Here is a 17,762-nt window from a genome sequence, read left to right on the forward strand (position 1 = left end):
TCCAAGTTGTTGACAGAAATGTGTGGAACCTGGGAGTCTGTACCAAGTTGATGCCCATCCATAAATCGACCCTGCCATGCAGTCTTCTAGTGGTACAGCTAATTAGACAGATCCTCAGCCTATTTCTCATTCTTCCTCTCAAGGATAATGCACAAATATATTGAATGCCTCACTAAAGAACCGGGCATATAGAAGCTTCCTGATTTATCAGTCTAGAACAGTGGTCCTTCACTAGGAAAGGTTTTTCCCTAGGAAACACTTAGCAATGTCTGGAGATATTCTTGGTTGTCGCAACTGAGTGTATGAACTGGGGGAGACGGGCCTTCTACTGGCATCCAGTGGGTGGCGGCCAGGGTGAAGCTGAACCTCCAACAGTGCGCAGAGTAGCCCCTTTTCCCCCCACTCACACACACACAGTAATGAATTAGCAGCTCTAAATGTCAACAGTGCCAACGTTGAGAAATCTTGATCTGGAACCTTGTAACCGATGCTACTTCAAAATTCTTCCTCTCTGTTGTCAAGTTTTAAAGCAGCGTCCTGCTTCTTCAATACTAGATGCACACTTATATCCTTTCGTTGTTATTGTTCAATCGCTAAGTTGTATCTGACTCTTTGTGACCCCATGGACTGTAGCATGCCAGGCTCCTCTGTCCTCCACTATCTCCCAGAGTTTGCTCAAAATCATGTCTGATGAGTCGATGATGTTATCTAACCATCTCATCCTCTGCTACCCCCTTCTCTTGTAACCTGCAATCTTTCCCAGCATCAAGTTCTTTTCTAATGAATCTAGATCTAAATCTTAATCAAAATTTAAAAAAAAATTTTTTTCTAAAGATTGATTTGACTCCTTCTGGTTTTGACAAATTCTTGCTGATTCTTCATGATCACCACTTTCTAAAAGTTATATTAACATAAATTTATTTTTGGCAAGACAGAATTCCCTGGTTGAATGAAAACTCATCTAGACTCTCCAGTCTCACATTAAGAGTCCCCAGATTTGAGGAGCTGCTTTTCTCTTAGGGAGCAAGTTCCTCCTGGGATGCCCTGCTCCATGGAGATATGTCTGTGTAGGAGTTTCCTCTCTAGTGATTTCTGTCCAGTTTCCCAGGACTGCTCATGTTCCTGGTGATGACTTCTGCCTTCTGTCCCTCCCATGCCTCCTGTCCCAGCCTGAAATGACACAGAATCTGTGGCAAGTTAGGAAGTCATATGGAAATGTCTTTCTCTCTTTCAAGGTGCCCATTTCCCACTTAGGGAGGTAACATGTCCCCAGATGAATATCAAAAACCTTGACAAATGGAAAAATAAATAAAGCATTTCTCATACCTCTTTAGAAGACCAAGTCTAAAGAGGATTGAGCTAAGGTATTAAAGGAGTTGTCGGTGTCCAGCAGAGCTGTCAGTCAGCAGTGCCCCATCTACATATTCACTGAGCTCCTGCTATAACCAAAATGCCGTTAGGGCACTATTCATTCAGGGATCAAGAAAGCGTGAACTCGGCTCCTGGGGGACTGACAAGAAGCTGCCTGTGTAGTGCAAAAGCATGAACGAGGAACAGATCTGCATGTGACCCCCCACGGAGATGGTGAGATTGTGTTAATTAGACCTAATTCTTAATGCCTCGAAGTGTCCGTGTCCCCTCTAGAAGAATGGGGCAGCAACAGCTATCTTGTGGTCATGAAAACAAAATGAGAATAAGCATCTGAAATGCCTCGTGCACATAAGAAGAAGCCAATATTGTAGTTATTATTGAATACACTAATATCCTAGTACAGATATGTGGCATGTAGAATCTGATAAGCACTAAAAAAAGCACAAAGGACTGTGGACGCATAAAGAGGAGCCCCTGAAGTCATTGAAACTATTGTAAAGAACACTGAACTTGGGGCCAGTGGAAGACCTGATTTTGAATCCCTCCTCTGTCACTCAGTAGCTCTGCAAACATGGATGCTTCGCTTTCTTTCTCTAAGCTTCTGTATTTGGAGAAAATAGGGCCTACCTAAACTGTTCAGATGCTTGCTGAATCCATGCTTGAGTTTTAACCAGGGAGACTACTTAAAATAGGCAGCATTTGAGTTGAGCCCTGAGGAATGAGGAGGCCGTTCACGAGGGCAAAAGGATCAAGAAGACTTCTCTTGGGTGAGACCTCCAAGGGTGAGATAAGAGCTGAGCTAAGAAAGGAATCATGAATATTTGTGGAACTCTCCAGGAAGTTAAGAACATAAACTTGGGGTAGCAGACAGACCTTGACCAAGTCATCTAAGCTCCCTAAGCCTCAGATTCTTCATCTGTAAGAAGCTACCTGCAAGGTGGATGTGAATCTTTAGTGAGTAACATGTGAAAGCACTTAGCTCAGTGCCAGGCACATAGTAAGTGCTTAATGGACCATCAGTGTTGGACCTGTGGCTCAGAGCTTGGTCTTGGGGCTGGAAGGTCCATGTGGGCCAGTCCCCAAGGGTCTTGCATGCCAGGTCAAAGAAGAAGCCAGTTTTGGGGGCAAGAGGAAACCATTTCCAGCTTTCGAGAGTGACAGGACAGAGTTTTAGGTTAACCCTGAGCTACAATGTGGAGGGTAGGCTGGTGAGGAGGGTGGCTAGAGGCAGTGAGACCAGTTGGCCCAGAAAGCTGGGGTGTAGTTTAGTTTTTGCCATGTTTTTACTCTGGACTCTGAGCAAGTCCCAGAGACCCAGCAAGGCCCCAGGCTCACAGCTGGGCTGGGCTGAGGTCCTGGGGAGAGTGGGGATTTCTGGCCCCTCCCCGCCGGACTCTCTTCCACCACCCTCACCAGCCTCCCTGTGACAGCTGCGCTCCCACCCCCAGTCCCTGTTTGGAGCAGTGATTAATACAGGTTTAAAATAATCTTTGTCTTCTCCCTTTGTCCGCCCCCAGCACAGCCGCTGCTCTCCCCCCATCCCCCCACCCCTTCCCTGGCCACACCTCAGAAACCAGCCTCCGGGCAGCTGGGGGGGTACCGGGGGCCCTGCCTGGCACTGTCACACTATGTACACTCCAGACTCAGAGAGACAACACACCTTTCCTCCCAGACTCCTCCTTGGCTCTGGACCCAGCAGTGCTTTCTTCCCCACAGTTCTGGGCAGGGGCAGAGGGAGGCTGGCAGGAGACGTCTCCCTCCTCACTCACCCTGACCTCCAGCAGTGATGGGATCTGGCCTGATGGACTGTGAACTGAATTCTGGAGGCCCTGCCTCCCTCCAGTGTGGAGAGCTGGTCACTTCTAAGACATATGTGGATCTCCCCATTTCTCAATTTCCCCGTTGGTCATCTGGCTTCTTTTCCTTTCCAAAGAGCTTTGGTTTTCATTTCCTCATTGAAACTCTGACACTTTGGCCACCTGATTGCGAAGAGCCAAGTCCCTGGAGAAGACCCTGATGCTGGGAAAGGTTGAAGGCAGGAGGAGAAGGGGGTGGCAGAGGTACCGAGTCAATGCATATGAGTTTGAGTGAACTCCGGGAGATGGTGAAGGACAGGGAAGCCTGGCGTGCTGCAGGCCATGGGGTCACAAACAGTCAGACACGACTGAGTGACTGAATAACAACAAAACGCTGATGCTCCTAAGCTGGGGGTATGGATTATGTCATCGCATTAAAACGATGTAGAAACCAAAGCTTGGAGAGTAAGTGGCTTCCCCAAAGGTCAGAGTCAGCTCCAAAGCAGTACCTTGTCCATCCTGATACACCCACCCACCAGCCTGCCTCCCTCTGAAGCTACTGGGTCTCCGGTCCTAGCCCATCAGTCCACCAGGGCACCCGTGACAGCCTCACCACCTTCCACTCACTAGAATGAACCTGCGTCTAACAGACATTTGCCCCTTGGAGCCAGGCAGCCTGAGGCTAGTGCAGGGCTTCTGTCTGGTTCCAGCCAAAGAGGTTCAGGCTCAGGGGAGGACACATGGGCATGGATAAGGCAAAACAGCAGACAGTGGATCGAAATGCGTATGATCAAAGTGTCAAGTCCTGGGGTATCATAGTTCAAAGGGATGCAAAGATATCTCCCCCATGTCTCTCATCTTCCAGAGAGGGTAACTGAGGCCCAGAAAGGGCAAGGGGCACTTGGAGCCGCAAAGCTGCAGAGTGGAAGGCTGACCTCCGCTGCCAGCTGCGCAGGCCACCCTGGACCGCCCCTGTGTCGCGTGAGGTATAGAGGCTGCCCCCACGGGTCCTCCCTCCTGGTGACATCAGAGGTGAGAGCACAAAGAGAATTTGTTTTCCCGGACAAACAGCCAGAGTCAGAGGGGTTAGCAAAGAAGAAGCGTGTCAGGTGACGGGGGAGGCCGACCCGCAGTGTGCTAGAGAGAGCGAAGGAGAGAAGCTGTGTGTGGGCAGGTGGTAGGAACTGGAGACGCCACAGCCTTGGCCGGGTGCACACTTGGCTGCCAGGCCACACGGTGCCTCTGAGAGCAAAAAAGACACTTTTTCTGCTCGGTCTGGTGGGAGAGTCGATGAGCTCACGCCTGTGCTCAGACAGAACTGACAAATGCCGAGTTAATCCCGGATCACTTGCTTGGGATTAAAAAGAGAGAGTTGGGATGGAGGTGGGGAGGTGTGTCACGTCGGGTAGGAAAGGGAGATGGGAGTATGTTTGCTGGTCTGGATGGAGTCAGGCTAAATATTTAATGTTCTTGACAGAGACCTGGAGGGGGCCGTTTCTTTCTCTAAACAGTGACACGCAAGGCTCCTGGGCGGGGAGACAGAGGAGCCAGCAGCTGGGGAGCTGGTTCCAGCTGCCTCTTAGAGGCGAGGCGGGGAGAGAGAGAAGGATGCAATGGAGGATGTGGGAGCTAAGGGCCAGTACAGCTGGAGGCAGGAGGGCGGAGGGGGCCGGGACCAACCGAGCACTCCCTTTGTTAAAAAAACAACAGTTCATTCTTTACATTTGGAATAAAAACCTGTTGTAATTACCTAGCAGTGGGAAAGCAATTTCCAAGCAGCTTTATTGTTCTGCTCACCAACCAAATGTGCAACGAAACATCCACCCGGGAATAGCAGGAGCGAAGACACACGGCAGTAACTATGATATTTAAATGTTTCCACAGTAGAAATTTCAATAAGGTTTAAATGAACCGCAAGCTGATTTCTCTCCGGATTATTTTTTCTCCTCCTCCTTTATTATTTAAGACATTGTGCTCCTACACTGCATTTCTATGGCACTAGCAAAGAAGTCCTAGCAGGAAACTTCAAAACTTTGTTACCATTCTGAGCACCTCTCACTCAGTCCATTTCCCAGAGGAGTTAGGTGCCCTCCATCTACCCGAGACCTTAGCTGGGTGAGCCTAGGACCACTGAGTTCTCACCTCAGATCCCACAGGTGCCCTGTGTAGACCGCACCCAGGTTGGCAAACGCTCCTCAGTCCCCACATCCTCAGTTGCCCCTCTGACAGTAGTGGTTGCCAACTTTTAACCTGGTGAAAGTAGATAAGCTTGATCAAGACCATGTCTCAGGTGTCCCTCCGCTGAGTCCGGATTGGGCTGGGGTCCTGGCAGTAGCTAATATCTGAAAGCAGAATGTTTAACATCTCCCCATGTTGCTGTCACACAGATAATTCTTTGAATACTAGGCAAGTTCTGGTCTTAGAGGGGGATACAAAGAAGGGTAAATATTTTATTCTATCAACCTATAAATGTCTAACGCTCCCCTGGTGGCTCTGTCAGTAAAGAATCCACCTGAAATGCAGGAGACCTGGGTTCAATCCTTGGGTTGGGAAGATCCCCTGGAGAAGGAAATCTTTACCCACTCCAGTATTTTCGCCTGGAGAATTTCATGGACAGAGGAGCCTGGTGAGCTCCATGGGGTTGCAAGTGCTGGATACAACTTAGCTACTAAATTACCACCGCCGCCATAAGCATCTAATAATAGTGCTATTACAGGCAGCTGATTTATTAAGAGATGTATTATATACATATGAAAGTGAAAGTGAGATGAAACTGAAGTCGCTCAGTCGTCGCTCAGTCGTGTCCGACTCTTTGCGACCCCATGGACTGTAGCCTATCAGGCTCCTCCCTCCATGGGATTTTCCAGGCAAGAGTGTTGGAGTGGATTGCCGTTTCCTTCTCCAGGGGATCTTCCCAACCCAGGAATCGAACCCGGGTCTCCCGCATTGCAGGCAGATGCTTTACCGTCTGAGCCACCAGGGAAGCCCATATATATATATACACACACACACACACATACACACACACACACACACACACACACACACACACACACACACACATACACATACACGTACATTTAATCATTTAATCCTGACAGCAACTGTAAGAATGGTCTCCACTATCATCATCTCAGGTTTCAGGTCAGGAAACTGAGGTACCATTCCCTTCTCCAGGGCAATCTTCCTAACCCAGGGATTGAACCCTGGTCTCCCGCATTGTAGGCAGATTCTTCACCTCTGAGCAACCAGGGAAGCCAGCTGAGGTACAAGGAGCTTAAGTAACTCGCCCAAGATCTCACAAGCGGTAATGTCAGAGCTGGGACTGACCCAGACAGCTTAGCTCTAGTGTAAATGCTGACCCTTCACTGCCGCCCTACCTCACCAGCCTGCCCCCAGATTCCCCTCCTCAAGTCTGCATTGCAGAAACATTGGCCTCCCTTAGAATTAAAGTATTTGGAATCTTCTGGAGGAGCCAACAGTGGAATAAATGAGTGGTGAAACTTTAGAGGTACTTTCCTCAGAGACCTTGAAGCACTGTAGAGACCACACACCCAGATGAGAGCCCTTCCTCTTGGAGGCAGGAAACTAATAAGGACAGCCCCCTTGAACTCAACCATTGTCTTCCCAACACTGTACTTGCATCTGGACACCCAAGCAAGCTTCTCTTTGCAAGGCTGAGATAAATCATGTTCAAACTTTCACACCATATGGTTCTTCTCAGCCCTATAACACATAGAGCTAGGGAAGAATGAAAAGCTCTGCTCATGGACTTTCATTTCAATTTTTGAAAAACAGGCCATATCTAGGAATATTTGGCCAGAGAAGTGCCTTCATGCTGAGTTTCCTGCTCAAGGCACCATCCAAGAGTGGTCATAAGAGTAACTCCTAGAAGCTGAGAGGCCAGCAAACAAATACATTGACCTAGAACCTTCCCTCACAGGTAGAAACCCAACCCACCGCACTCCAAGCCAGGTCCCCATCAATGAATATTTATGGTGCCTGTATTAGTCAGAGCTCTCCGGAGAAACAGAACCTATAGGAGATACATGTTTCATATAAGAAATTGGCTCACACAGTTATGGGTTTCCCAGGTCCACTCCAATACTCTTGCCTGGAAAATGTCATGGATGGAGGAGCCTGGTAGGCTGCAGTCCATGGGGTCGCTAAGAGTCAGACACAACTGAGTGATTTCACTTTCACTTTTCACTTGCATGCATTAGAGAAGGAAATGGCAACCCACTCCAGTGTTCTTGCCTGGAGAATCCCAGGGACGGGGGAGCCTGTTGGGCTGCCGCCTATGGGGTTGCACAGAGTCGGACATGACTGAAGCGACTTAGCAGCAGCAGCAGCAGCAGGTTTCACTAGTGGTAAAAAACCTGCCTGCCAATGCAGGAGACATAAGAGACGTGGGTTCAATCCCTGGTCAGGAAGATCCCCTGGAGAAAGGCATGGCATCCCACCCCAGTGTTCTTGCCTGGAGAATCCCATGGACAGAGGAGCCTGGCGGGCTACAGTCTATGGGGTCACAGAATCAGACATGACTAGAGTGACTTTGCACACATGCACACAATTATAGAGGCTGAAATCTGCAACTGGCGAGCTGGAGACCCAGGAGTGTCGATGTATAGTTCCAATCTGAGTCTAAAGGCTCAAGGACCAGGACAGCCAAAGGTACAAGTTCAAGTAGTAGAACTGATGTTTCAGTTGGAGTCCAAAGGCTAAAACAAAAGACCCACATCCCAGTTCAAGCCATCAGGCAGGAGTTTTCCCATACTTTGTGGAAAGGTCAACCTTTTTGTACCTATTCAGGTATTCCGCTGATTGGATCAGGCCTACCCACACTAGGGAGGCCAATCTGCTCTACTCATTCTGCCAACCACATATTAATCTCATCCAAGAACATCCCCACAGACTTACCCAGAATAATGTTTGACCAAATATCTGGGCACCCTGTGGCCCAGTCAAATAGACACACAAAATTAACCACTGGGGCACCCCTGCCTTCTCCTCCCCTTGCCCTCCAACTGTTATTCTAGGCTGCAGGGATGTGGGGAGAGTGCCTAGAGCATCCTGTTAACTCCACTAATGAGGCTGCCCTTTCTGCTGGTCTACATCTGTCGCCCTCAGCAGCCAGCTGTGCAGGTCCAAGCACCAGTATATGACAGTGGGAGTGCCTCTCTTCATCCCGTAGCTTCTTCTTTTCCTCCCAGGACCCCATAAAACCAGAGAAGCCAGGGATGGGAGAAGGGCCCACCCATGAATCCTGTCTTGTCTGTGACCTCGGGCCTCAGTCCTGGGCACCCTGAATGGGCAGGTGGTGGAGTGGAAGCGGTGTCCCTGTCTCTCCCCTTTGCTCAGCATCTGAGCTCATGCTGACTAGCAAACCTTGTATCTTATTAGGCAAAATAAGGCCATATTGTGGCTGGCAGGAGGGAAGCTCATTTCACACTCTGGGAAATGGAATTCGACAAAGAGGCAGGAAGAGGTTTCATGTCCATGCTTCTCTGCCTGCTCGTCTGAAAGTTGGCAGTGGCGACCAGCCAGAGGACATGAGTACAAACTTCCCTTTCCAGTCACCAGAGGCTATATAGCACTGAGGTTCATATGGGGCCTTTTGTCCCGGGAACACCTTGTCTTCCGTCTACCAGCTGTGTGACCTTGGGCGAGTCACTTAGCCTTTCCTTGGGACAGCTTACTTATTTGAAAAAAAAAGAGAGAGAGAGAGAATAATAACACCCACTCCATAAGACTGTTCTTGTGAGAATTAGATGAATTCTTCTATTTATAGATGAATATACATATGGCTTAAAAAATGTCTGGCTCTTTCGGTAGCCACATGGATGGACCTAGAGATGATCCTACCAAGTGAAGTCAGACAGAGAAAGACAAATACCATATGATATCACTTATATGTGGAATCTAAAAAATTATATAAATGAACAACAGACTCACAGACATAGTAAACAAACTTACCAAATGTTAACAGAGGGGAAAGGGTATGAGGGATAAATTAGGAATTTGGGATTAGCAGATGTAAGCTGCTGCTGCTACTGCTGCTAAGTCACTTCAGTTGTGTCTGACTCTGTGCGACCCCATAGACTGTAGCCCACCAGGCTCCCCTGTCCATGGGATTCTCCAGGCAAGAACACTGGAGTGGGTTGCCATTTCCTTCTCCAATGCATGAAAGTGAAAAGTGAAAGTGAAGTCGCTCAGTCGTGTCCGACCCTCAGCGACCCCATGGACTGCAGCCTACCAGGTTCCTCCGTCCATGGAATTTTCCAGGCAAGAGTACTAGAGTGGGTTGCCTTTGCCTTCTCTGAGATGTAAGCTATGTATATAAAATAAACAACAAGGTCCTACTGTATAGCATAGGAAAGTATATCAATATCTTATAATAAACAATAATGGAAAAAAGAATCTATGTACGTATGTAATGTACTGTGTGTGCTCAGTCATGTCCGGCTCTTTGTGACCCCGTGGACCGTAGCCCTCCAGGCTCCTCTGTCCATGGGATTCTCCAGCCAAGAATACTGGAGTGGGTTGCCATGCCCTCCTCCAGGGGATCCCCTGACCCAGGGATTGAAGCCGCATCTCTTATGTCTCCTGCATTGGCCGGCAGGTTCTTCACCACTTTACCACTAGCACCCCCTGGGAAGCCCCATGTGTACACATATATGCATCTAAATATAACTGAATCACTTTGCTGTTCGCCAGAAACACAACAGTCAATCAACTATACTTCAATAAAAGAAAGAAAAACTTCTTGGTAGGGCCCCAATACATGTTACTTATCATTAATATACACCAGTCTCCTTTTGCTTCCTGAGATCTGGAAAATCAATTTTCTACTAGTGGAATATCTACAGCAAATTTCAAGTTCTAGGCTGGCTCCCTGCACAAACGTGTGCCCTGGGGGAATGAACTTACTCTAAGAAAAAAGTCAACAACTCTTTCCCACTGCCCCACTGCATGTCCTGAGGCTGAGGGTCAACAGCCCTGGGTTGAGTGAGTTTGGGGACCGTCCGCAAGATCCTCCGTTATCACGCCTCTCTCCTGGTGTGGCTAATTCGAGAGTGGTTGTGGATCTCTAAAACACAGGATGAGCAGTATCTGTGTCTTGCTCATGATCTCCCACTCCCTCCATGCCGCTTCCAGCCCTGAAGTCCTACAAGTCTTCCTGGGCCTTCCTCACTGATTATGACCATGTCAGAAGTGCATGATATATTTCCTCGTTACAGGCAACTCAAAGCATCTTCTCCCTGGTTCCCTATCCCCAGGTTCCACCCCGACTTCTCCACTGTGTGCATGTAAGTGCACAGAGCTCTGACTTCTCCAGTGTGTGTACGTAAGTGCCCAGAACTAAAGTGTTGGGGACACTAGTTTGATGCAGTTTCAAGCATTTTTTGGATATAGGCAAAATGGAGACTTAGGGCAACCTCTTCCCAACTCCACCAGACATCAGTGATACTCTAACCAAAGACAACTTGGCAGGTGAGCACACTGCCTGGCACATAGAAGGTTCTTTTCTAAATGCATTTGAATGAATGAGTGAATGATTGAATGACGGAGCTCTGAGATAGGATCCCAATCAGTCCATGTAGGCATGGGCCATCCTGCCTGGAGACAGAAGGATGGTGAGGAGCCCTGGGAGCCAGGCTTGCTGGGGAGTCAGGACTAGCGGATGACTCGCCTCATCTTTATTTCCTCCCCCACTTCCAGGCAGGAAACACAGCTCCAAATCTTCTTCCCTCTTCCCTCTTCTTGCCTCTCCTGCCCTGGGAAAAGCACGGTCAGAAGAGGGAGAACATACTCTGTCCCTACCCTGTCTCGTTCCTGAAATCACCTTTCTTTGACCTCAGAATAAGTCCAGTGAGTATTTTGGAGCAGACTGAACCTGCCTGGTTTTGTTTTGCTTGAGCTGGAGTTCAAATCCACTCACGGTTTCTGGGGTTCCTCCAGCTGAAGTCAGGGCAGGGAGCTATAAGCAGAAGTGCCAGATAGAGTGGGGTTGCATCATGGGATTAAAATTTGTCTAGAGAGAGACTAAGAAGTGGGTTAGCCACTTCCTAGGTCAGGGCCAGAGAAGGAGCGTGGAATACCTCATATGCTCTCAGCAAATACACAGTGTGATCGCTCTGGGCTTCTCCCCAGTCAGTGGCTTATCCGAATCAATTCCGTGTAGTGGCTCCTTTAAGTATGGAATGCCCTAGCCAAAAAGGACCATTTTGCAGGTATGGAAACTGAGGCTCAGACTGGTAAAGGGACTTGCCTAAGGGCACAGAACAAGTCGGGAGAAGGACGACTGGTGCACTTGGAAATGTCAGCTTAGTGACTTTAATCCATGGGTTATCAACTCGACCTAAGGAAGAACGGGACACCGGGCGGGGGGTGGGGGGTTGGGCTCTGGTTTCCCTGCCAGTTGAATAGAGAACTGCCTGAATCTGTGTGTTCCTGAGCCTTCCTGCCACCGCCGGTACCTACAACATCCTGAAGAGAAGGCAAACAGCAGGCAAGCCCGTCGGCCCTGTGTCTCTGCTTCCTCTATGAGCATCCATCAGCCACAATTTTATGTTGAATGGGGCTGTGAGGAACTTCAAGGCCGAGATGATTACATTTTGTACATTACCCTTCTGCCAGAGAGCTAAAAATACCCTCCTGGTGGTTGCTAAGTGCAGGTCTAATGGTTTTCCTTAGAGGAAAGAATGGGATTCTAGTTTCTCTGAATCTGGAGGCTCCACATCCAGGGAATGAAGTCGTGGAAATTGTCAGAGTTGGTTGTAGAGCATCCCTGGGGGAGGAGAAGCTAGGGACAGCCGGAGAATTCACTGCTCCCTGGTGTCAGGGAGAATCTCCAGGGACTGGTGCCAGCAAAGATTGTGGATCTCGGAAGGAATACAGCAGACTGTGGCTTATCCCTGAGAATTATCCCTGATCTGTGGGCTCCCCTCCCGTTAGGGTCTGACTTTCTGAACCTCTCTCTTTGATTGGCACAGAGTGGCCAGTTCCCAAAGTCGTACCTCGAGCCTGGACATTTTAAAGGTAAAAAGGTGGGTTTAGGATATGGAGCAAGGGCTTAGGAACAGCCTACCTGTCTTGCTAGAGACTTCACGGTGGATCTAGAGTGTCTCTCTCTTGATATATTAAAAGCAGACTTACAAGCATATAGCCACCCCAAGACTGCCCAGCTCCTCTCACCTGGCCTAGCACTCCCTCTGACTACAAACATAAATGTTTGAATTTTTAAATTTTTATTTATTTATTTTCTTTTTGGCTGACCCGGGTCTTCATTGCTGCATGGCTTTCTCTCCAGTTACAATGCACAGGCATTTCCCTGTGGTGGCTTCCCTGTTGCAGAGCATGGGCTCTGGGGCTCACAGGCTCCAGCTGTTGCAGCACATGAGCTCAGTAGTTGTGGCCCCTGAACTCTGGAGCACAGGGTCAATAGCTGTGGTGCACAGGCTTAGTTCCTTCATGATACGTGGGGGCTTCCCAGATCAGGGGTCAAGCCCCTGTCTCCCGCACTTGCAGCCATTCTTTACCACTGAGCCACCAGGGGAACCCCTGAGTTTACTTTTTAACCAAAATATTAGAAGTCCTAAATCCAAGTAGGAGGCTTGACCTCCCCTGAGAGGTCCTTTTGGGGACCCACACACTATAGCCACATCTCTTGGGATGGCTTTGACACCTTCCTTTGAAAAGTGTCCAGCCTTGGGTCACTGCAAGCCCACATTGCCCCTTGGGAACCAGAATGTCTCCGGGACCTTTGGCTCATTCTCTAAAGGCTGTTGCCATGGTTTCATCCTCCTGATTACCTCGGACATTGACATTCACACAAATTTGCCTTTCCTGGCACAGGTTGATGAGTGGCCCTGGGAGGTGGGTAAGATGTTGGTTGCCTGGCGAGGGAGGCTGGCGTGCAGCAAGCTGTTTGAAGCTGATGTTTCAGCAGCTCACGAGGGAGAGGCCCCGGGGGCTATTTAAACAGCGGTGGTGTGCCATGTGGCTGTCAGCGAGTGGCTGACTGAGCGCTGTGCTCAGGAGAAGGAAAGAAAGGCCCCCGTGTCATCGCTGGGGCGTAGGGTTTCTCGTGCTCACTGTCTTCAGGGAGCACTGTTGCATTCACCCCTTGCTTAGGTAATGCTCACAAATGCAGAGTTTACCTTAAACTACTTTCCTGGAAAAAAAAAAAGGAAATGGGAAAACAAATCTTTATGAGTAAGAACTAGAACATTGTACTTGACTCACTACATTTTGCTCCAGAATGCTTCCTACTGTCACTAAAATCAATCCTGCCCTCCCAAGATGGAGATCTGCCCCCTTGGGAGAAGATAGCATGTTAAAGAATCGGCAAGAAGCTGCGAAGGCGATTCCCCTCCCACAAAAGAGCTTCCATAAGTGTCTTAAACCAGGCAGTGGTTCAGTCTCCAGGTGATGATTTTGAAAGAACAACACACTTGAACGTGTGTGTTCTCAGATGTTTGTTCAAATATCTGAGAAAAAAAAAAAAGCCTCGCGGGCTGCGGCTCCTCCTCGCTGGTTCATGCTGATGGAGTGGGGAGAGCAGTGGGGTGATTAACTCCAAGCAACGGATAACCAAAAACTCAGGATGTTTGACTTCAGATGTGTGGTATAATATATGGAAAGCGTATATATCTTACTGTGTGTTTGCCTTCTTAATTATGTTTTGCTTCAGCCAGTATGAGAATGAGCTAGCCAGCTGAGAGTACAAGCCAGTTAATGGCTGGGTCAGCCTGCTGGGAAGCTTTTTGGGTGTGTGGAGCAATGGCGAAAATCTCAAGGGATTTAACGTTTTCTACAGACAACTGGCCCGGTATGTAATCCACCTGGGTATAATGGAGTGTTGGCTGCAATCAGATTCATTAGTAGCTCAAGAATTAAACCTACTCTCCCATCCCTATCCCCGTCCAGTCTCCGTTTTTCCCCTGCTCCTGCCAGATAGTTCATGAATCTTGAATACTGGAGGCTGCCAAGCAGGCAGCTTTGCGTCAGTGGCAAGGGGGCTAATCTATATTCTCATATTAACCATACTTCCCAGTGAATTTCAATAACTTGGAAATGGGCATTTGGCAGCTGGGAAAGAGAAGGCTTGGTAAGTGCTCAGAACAAGTCTATAATAAGCATCTGTTTAAAAGAGACCTCTCCAGCCAGATGCCCTGGCCTAATGGGGACCCTGGGCTGGGGCGGCAGCTGCACATTAAAATACATTGAGTTTGTCTTCCCAGGTGGAGGGAGCAGCATTTCCGTCCCTGTGAAATGGATCTAGGACAAACAGGCAGTTTCTTATTCATAAAGCAGGATTTCTAAGCTAGACTGCCTTCTGCCCACAATCCCCTGTCCCTGAGTAGGGCTACTGATTAAGACTCTTTCCTTCAGAAGTCTTTACCTAGCAATTCCTGCCACCTGTCATATCCATATAACTGCTCTCTGTGCCACTAGGCTCGGTCATAGCCAACGCTTTGAGACCCCATGGACTGTTGTCCACCAGGCTTCTCTATCCATGGGATTCTCTAGGCCAGAATACTGGAGTGAGCAGCCATTCCCTTCTCCAGGGGATCTTCCGGACCCAGGGATCAAACCTGGGTCTCCTGCATTGCATGCAGGTTCTTTACTGTCTGGGCCACCAGGGAAGCCCTTGCTGAGGCAGGCCCTCCTTAGGAGAGCGTTGCTATCTCTGCCTGCTGGGCTTGTGTCTCTTTCACGACAGGCTCTATTCTCATCTGAGCACTCTCCTCCTTTGAGAGCCCTACCTCCTAACACACACAGCTCCTGGCAGAGGGCAAGAAAATATCAGGGCAGGACTCACTGGGACACTGTACAAAGGGACGGTGTCAGGGTGGATGGCCCAGAACTAGAGCAGCTTCCTTATATGAAGCTTCGTGAGACACTGGGAGCCAAAGAGGGATAAACCAGAGGCTAGTGCAGAAGCTGGACTTCCCAGGCGGCACGAGTGGTGAAGAACCCGCCTGCCAATGCGGGAGATATAAGAGAGGCACACTCAACCCCTAGGTTGGGAAGATCTCGTGGAGTAGGAAATGGCAACCCACTCCACTATTCTTGGCTGGAGAATCCCACTGGACAGAGGAGCCTGGCAGGCTACAGTCCATGGGGTCTCAAAGAGTCGGACACAACTGAAGCAACTCAGCACAGCGCACAACACACAGTGGGGGAAATGATCTTCAAACTCCGGGAAAACCAAGTACAGCTTTAAGTCCAAATGCTCAGCTGCTGCTGCTGCTGCTGCTGCTGCTGCTAAGTCATGTCCGACTCTGTGCGACCCCATAGACGGCAGCCCACCAGGCTCGCCCATCCCTGGGATTCTCCAGGCAAGAACACTGGAGTGGGTTGCCATTTCCTTCTCCAACGCATGAAAGTGAAAAGTGAAAGTGAAGTCACTCAGTCGTGTCCAACTCTTAGCGACCCCATGGACTGCAGCCTACCAGGCTCCTCCATCCGTGGGATTTTCCAGGCAAGAGTACTGGAGTGGGGTGCCATTGCCTTCTCCGCCAAATGCTTAGAGGCAGGACCAAAATCCAGACTGCAGAACCAACAGTTGAGAGTCGGGAAGAGAGAACATCAGAGGAAGAGCAATGCCTGACGCGCTCCTGGTCCAGAGGAAGTTCTATCTGTGTTTTCTGAATGAATTAGTGAAACAATGAATGAAGAGGAGGATTCAGAATAGGATGCTCCCTAAACCTATGGGAGCATCTCCCCTAATGAAGCTGTGAGTGTGCTCAGTGGGTTCACGAGTGGACAGGCCAATTTTCTGAAGTGCAGTTAGTCATAATATGCTCTTTTTGTGGTCTCTTTTCCAAGAATCCCAGCTCAAAGCTCTATAAATGTGTTGTTGCTTTATTGTCCAGCACTACAATTCCTTGTTTCCCATCATCTCTCACCCTCAGTTCCTTTAGCTCACCCTAAAATTTTGCTCCCCTAGCATAAAAAACAAACACCCATCCCTCTCAAAAAAGAAAAACAGGGATGCCCCATCCTCCTCGAGTGTCTGTCCATGACATCGTGTAATAAAAGAGTCTTCACTCCAGCATTCCCCAAAGTGTAGAACATCATTCCATAGAATGGTAATGGTGAAAGGGTTGTGCATGCGTGCTAAGTCGCTTCAGTCGTGTCTGACTCTTTGCGACCATAGAGACTGCAGTCCACCGGGCTCCTCTGTCCACGGAATTCTCCAGTCAAGAATACGGGAGTGGGTTGCCATTTCCTTCTCCAAAGGGTTTGTAGGTCAAATGAATCTAGAAAACATTGGATTTCACAAAACCAAAGAAGTCTCTGCAGTGAAGGGCTTCTTAGAGTTTAATAAACTCATCTGCATTCCTAAAGAGGAAATGCCAAATTTACTTAACCTCAGAGCCCTTTTACTTAGTGCTTCCTGCAGGACTGGGGTTCTGCACTTTGGACATCTACAGTCCTTTCCTTTTTTCTTATTTTCTTCAGTGCCCTGGTTCCCTTATCAGTAAAGTGGGAGTTAATAATATTACTCACCTCATAGAGTAGCTGTGAAGATTAAATGAATTCATTCAGGTAAAGTGTTTAGAGGGCTTCCCTTGTCGCTCAGCTGATAAAGAATCTGCCTGCAATGTGGGAGACCTAGGTTTGATCCCTGGGTTGGGGAGATCCCCTGGAGAAGGAAAAGGCTACCCACTCCAGTATTCTGGCCTGGAGAATTCCATAGACTATATAGTCCATGAGGTCGCAGAAAGTCATACACGACTGAGTGAGCTTCACTTTCACTTCACTTTTCAAAGTGTTTAGAAAGTGTTTGGCCCTTAGTAGGCATCAGATGCAAGTTTTCATTTTTCTTTAACCAGTATCTTTATAATGACTCTTTCTGGCTCTTTTTAATCTAGCTCTTTCCTTAACTCCACCCAACTCCACCCCGATAGTCGTGATCGCTCCTCAGCCCCCTGCGTCCAGGGGCCTTTTCCTGTTCCTCCTCTCCTGGCCTTTGGGAGCATTTGGCCTTCTGCTCTCCTTTCCCTGTTGCCTCACCCCTCTCCCTGTCTTCTCTCCAGCCACTCCCTCCTGTTGTCCTTCTCCTCTTCTGGCCATTGCTTCCTTGGTTCCTCCTTTCTTCTGCTTTACAAACTTGGGTTTTACTCAAAAATGGCTCTTTTTTGCTCCCTCTCATAGTCTGTCCTTAGAAGATCATATCCAATTTCAGAGCTTCATCTGCTAACCTTGGTGAAGGCATATGGTATTCCAATTAATTTCCTATCCATCCCTAACTTCTCTCCTGAACTCCATACTGCCCATCTTTTCCAACTATGTACTAAACATTTCGGGCTTCCCTGATAGCTCAGGGAGGTTGGTTGGTAAAGAATCTGCTTGTAATGTAGGAGACACCAGTTCGATTCCTGAGTTGGAAAGATCCATTGAAGAAGGAGTAGGCTACCCACTCCAGCATTCTCGGGCTTCCCTTGTGGCTCAGACGGTAAAGAATCTGCCTGAAATTCGGGAGACCCTCAGTCCCTGGGTTGGGAAGATCCCCTGGAGAAGGGAAAGGCTACCCACTCCAGTATTCTGGCTTAGAGAAGTCCATGGACTGTATAGTCCATG

The 17,762-nt window shown here is 48.7% G+C and overlaps 1 protein-coding gene across 1 annotated transcript in view; it reads left to right on the forward strand.

The window, feature by feature from the left end:
* KCND3 (potassium voltage-gated channel subfamily D member 3) overlaps nucleotides 1-17,762 on the forward strand; it is a 212,926-nt gene that overhangs the window by 99,188 nt on the left and 95,976 nt on the right. The window lies entirely within an intron of this gene.

The sequence above is a fragment of the Budorcas taxicolor genome, chromosome 3 (genome assembly GCF_023091745.1).
Source record: "Budorcas taxicolor isolate Tak-1 chromosome 3, Takin1.1, whole genome shotgun sequence".
NCBI classification, from domain to species: Eukaryota; Metazoa; Chordata; class Mammalia; order Artiodactyla; family Bovidae; genus Budorcas; species Budorcas taxicolor.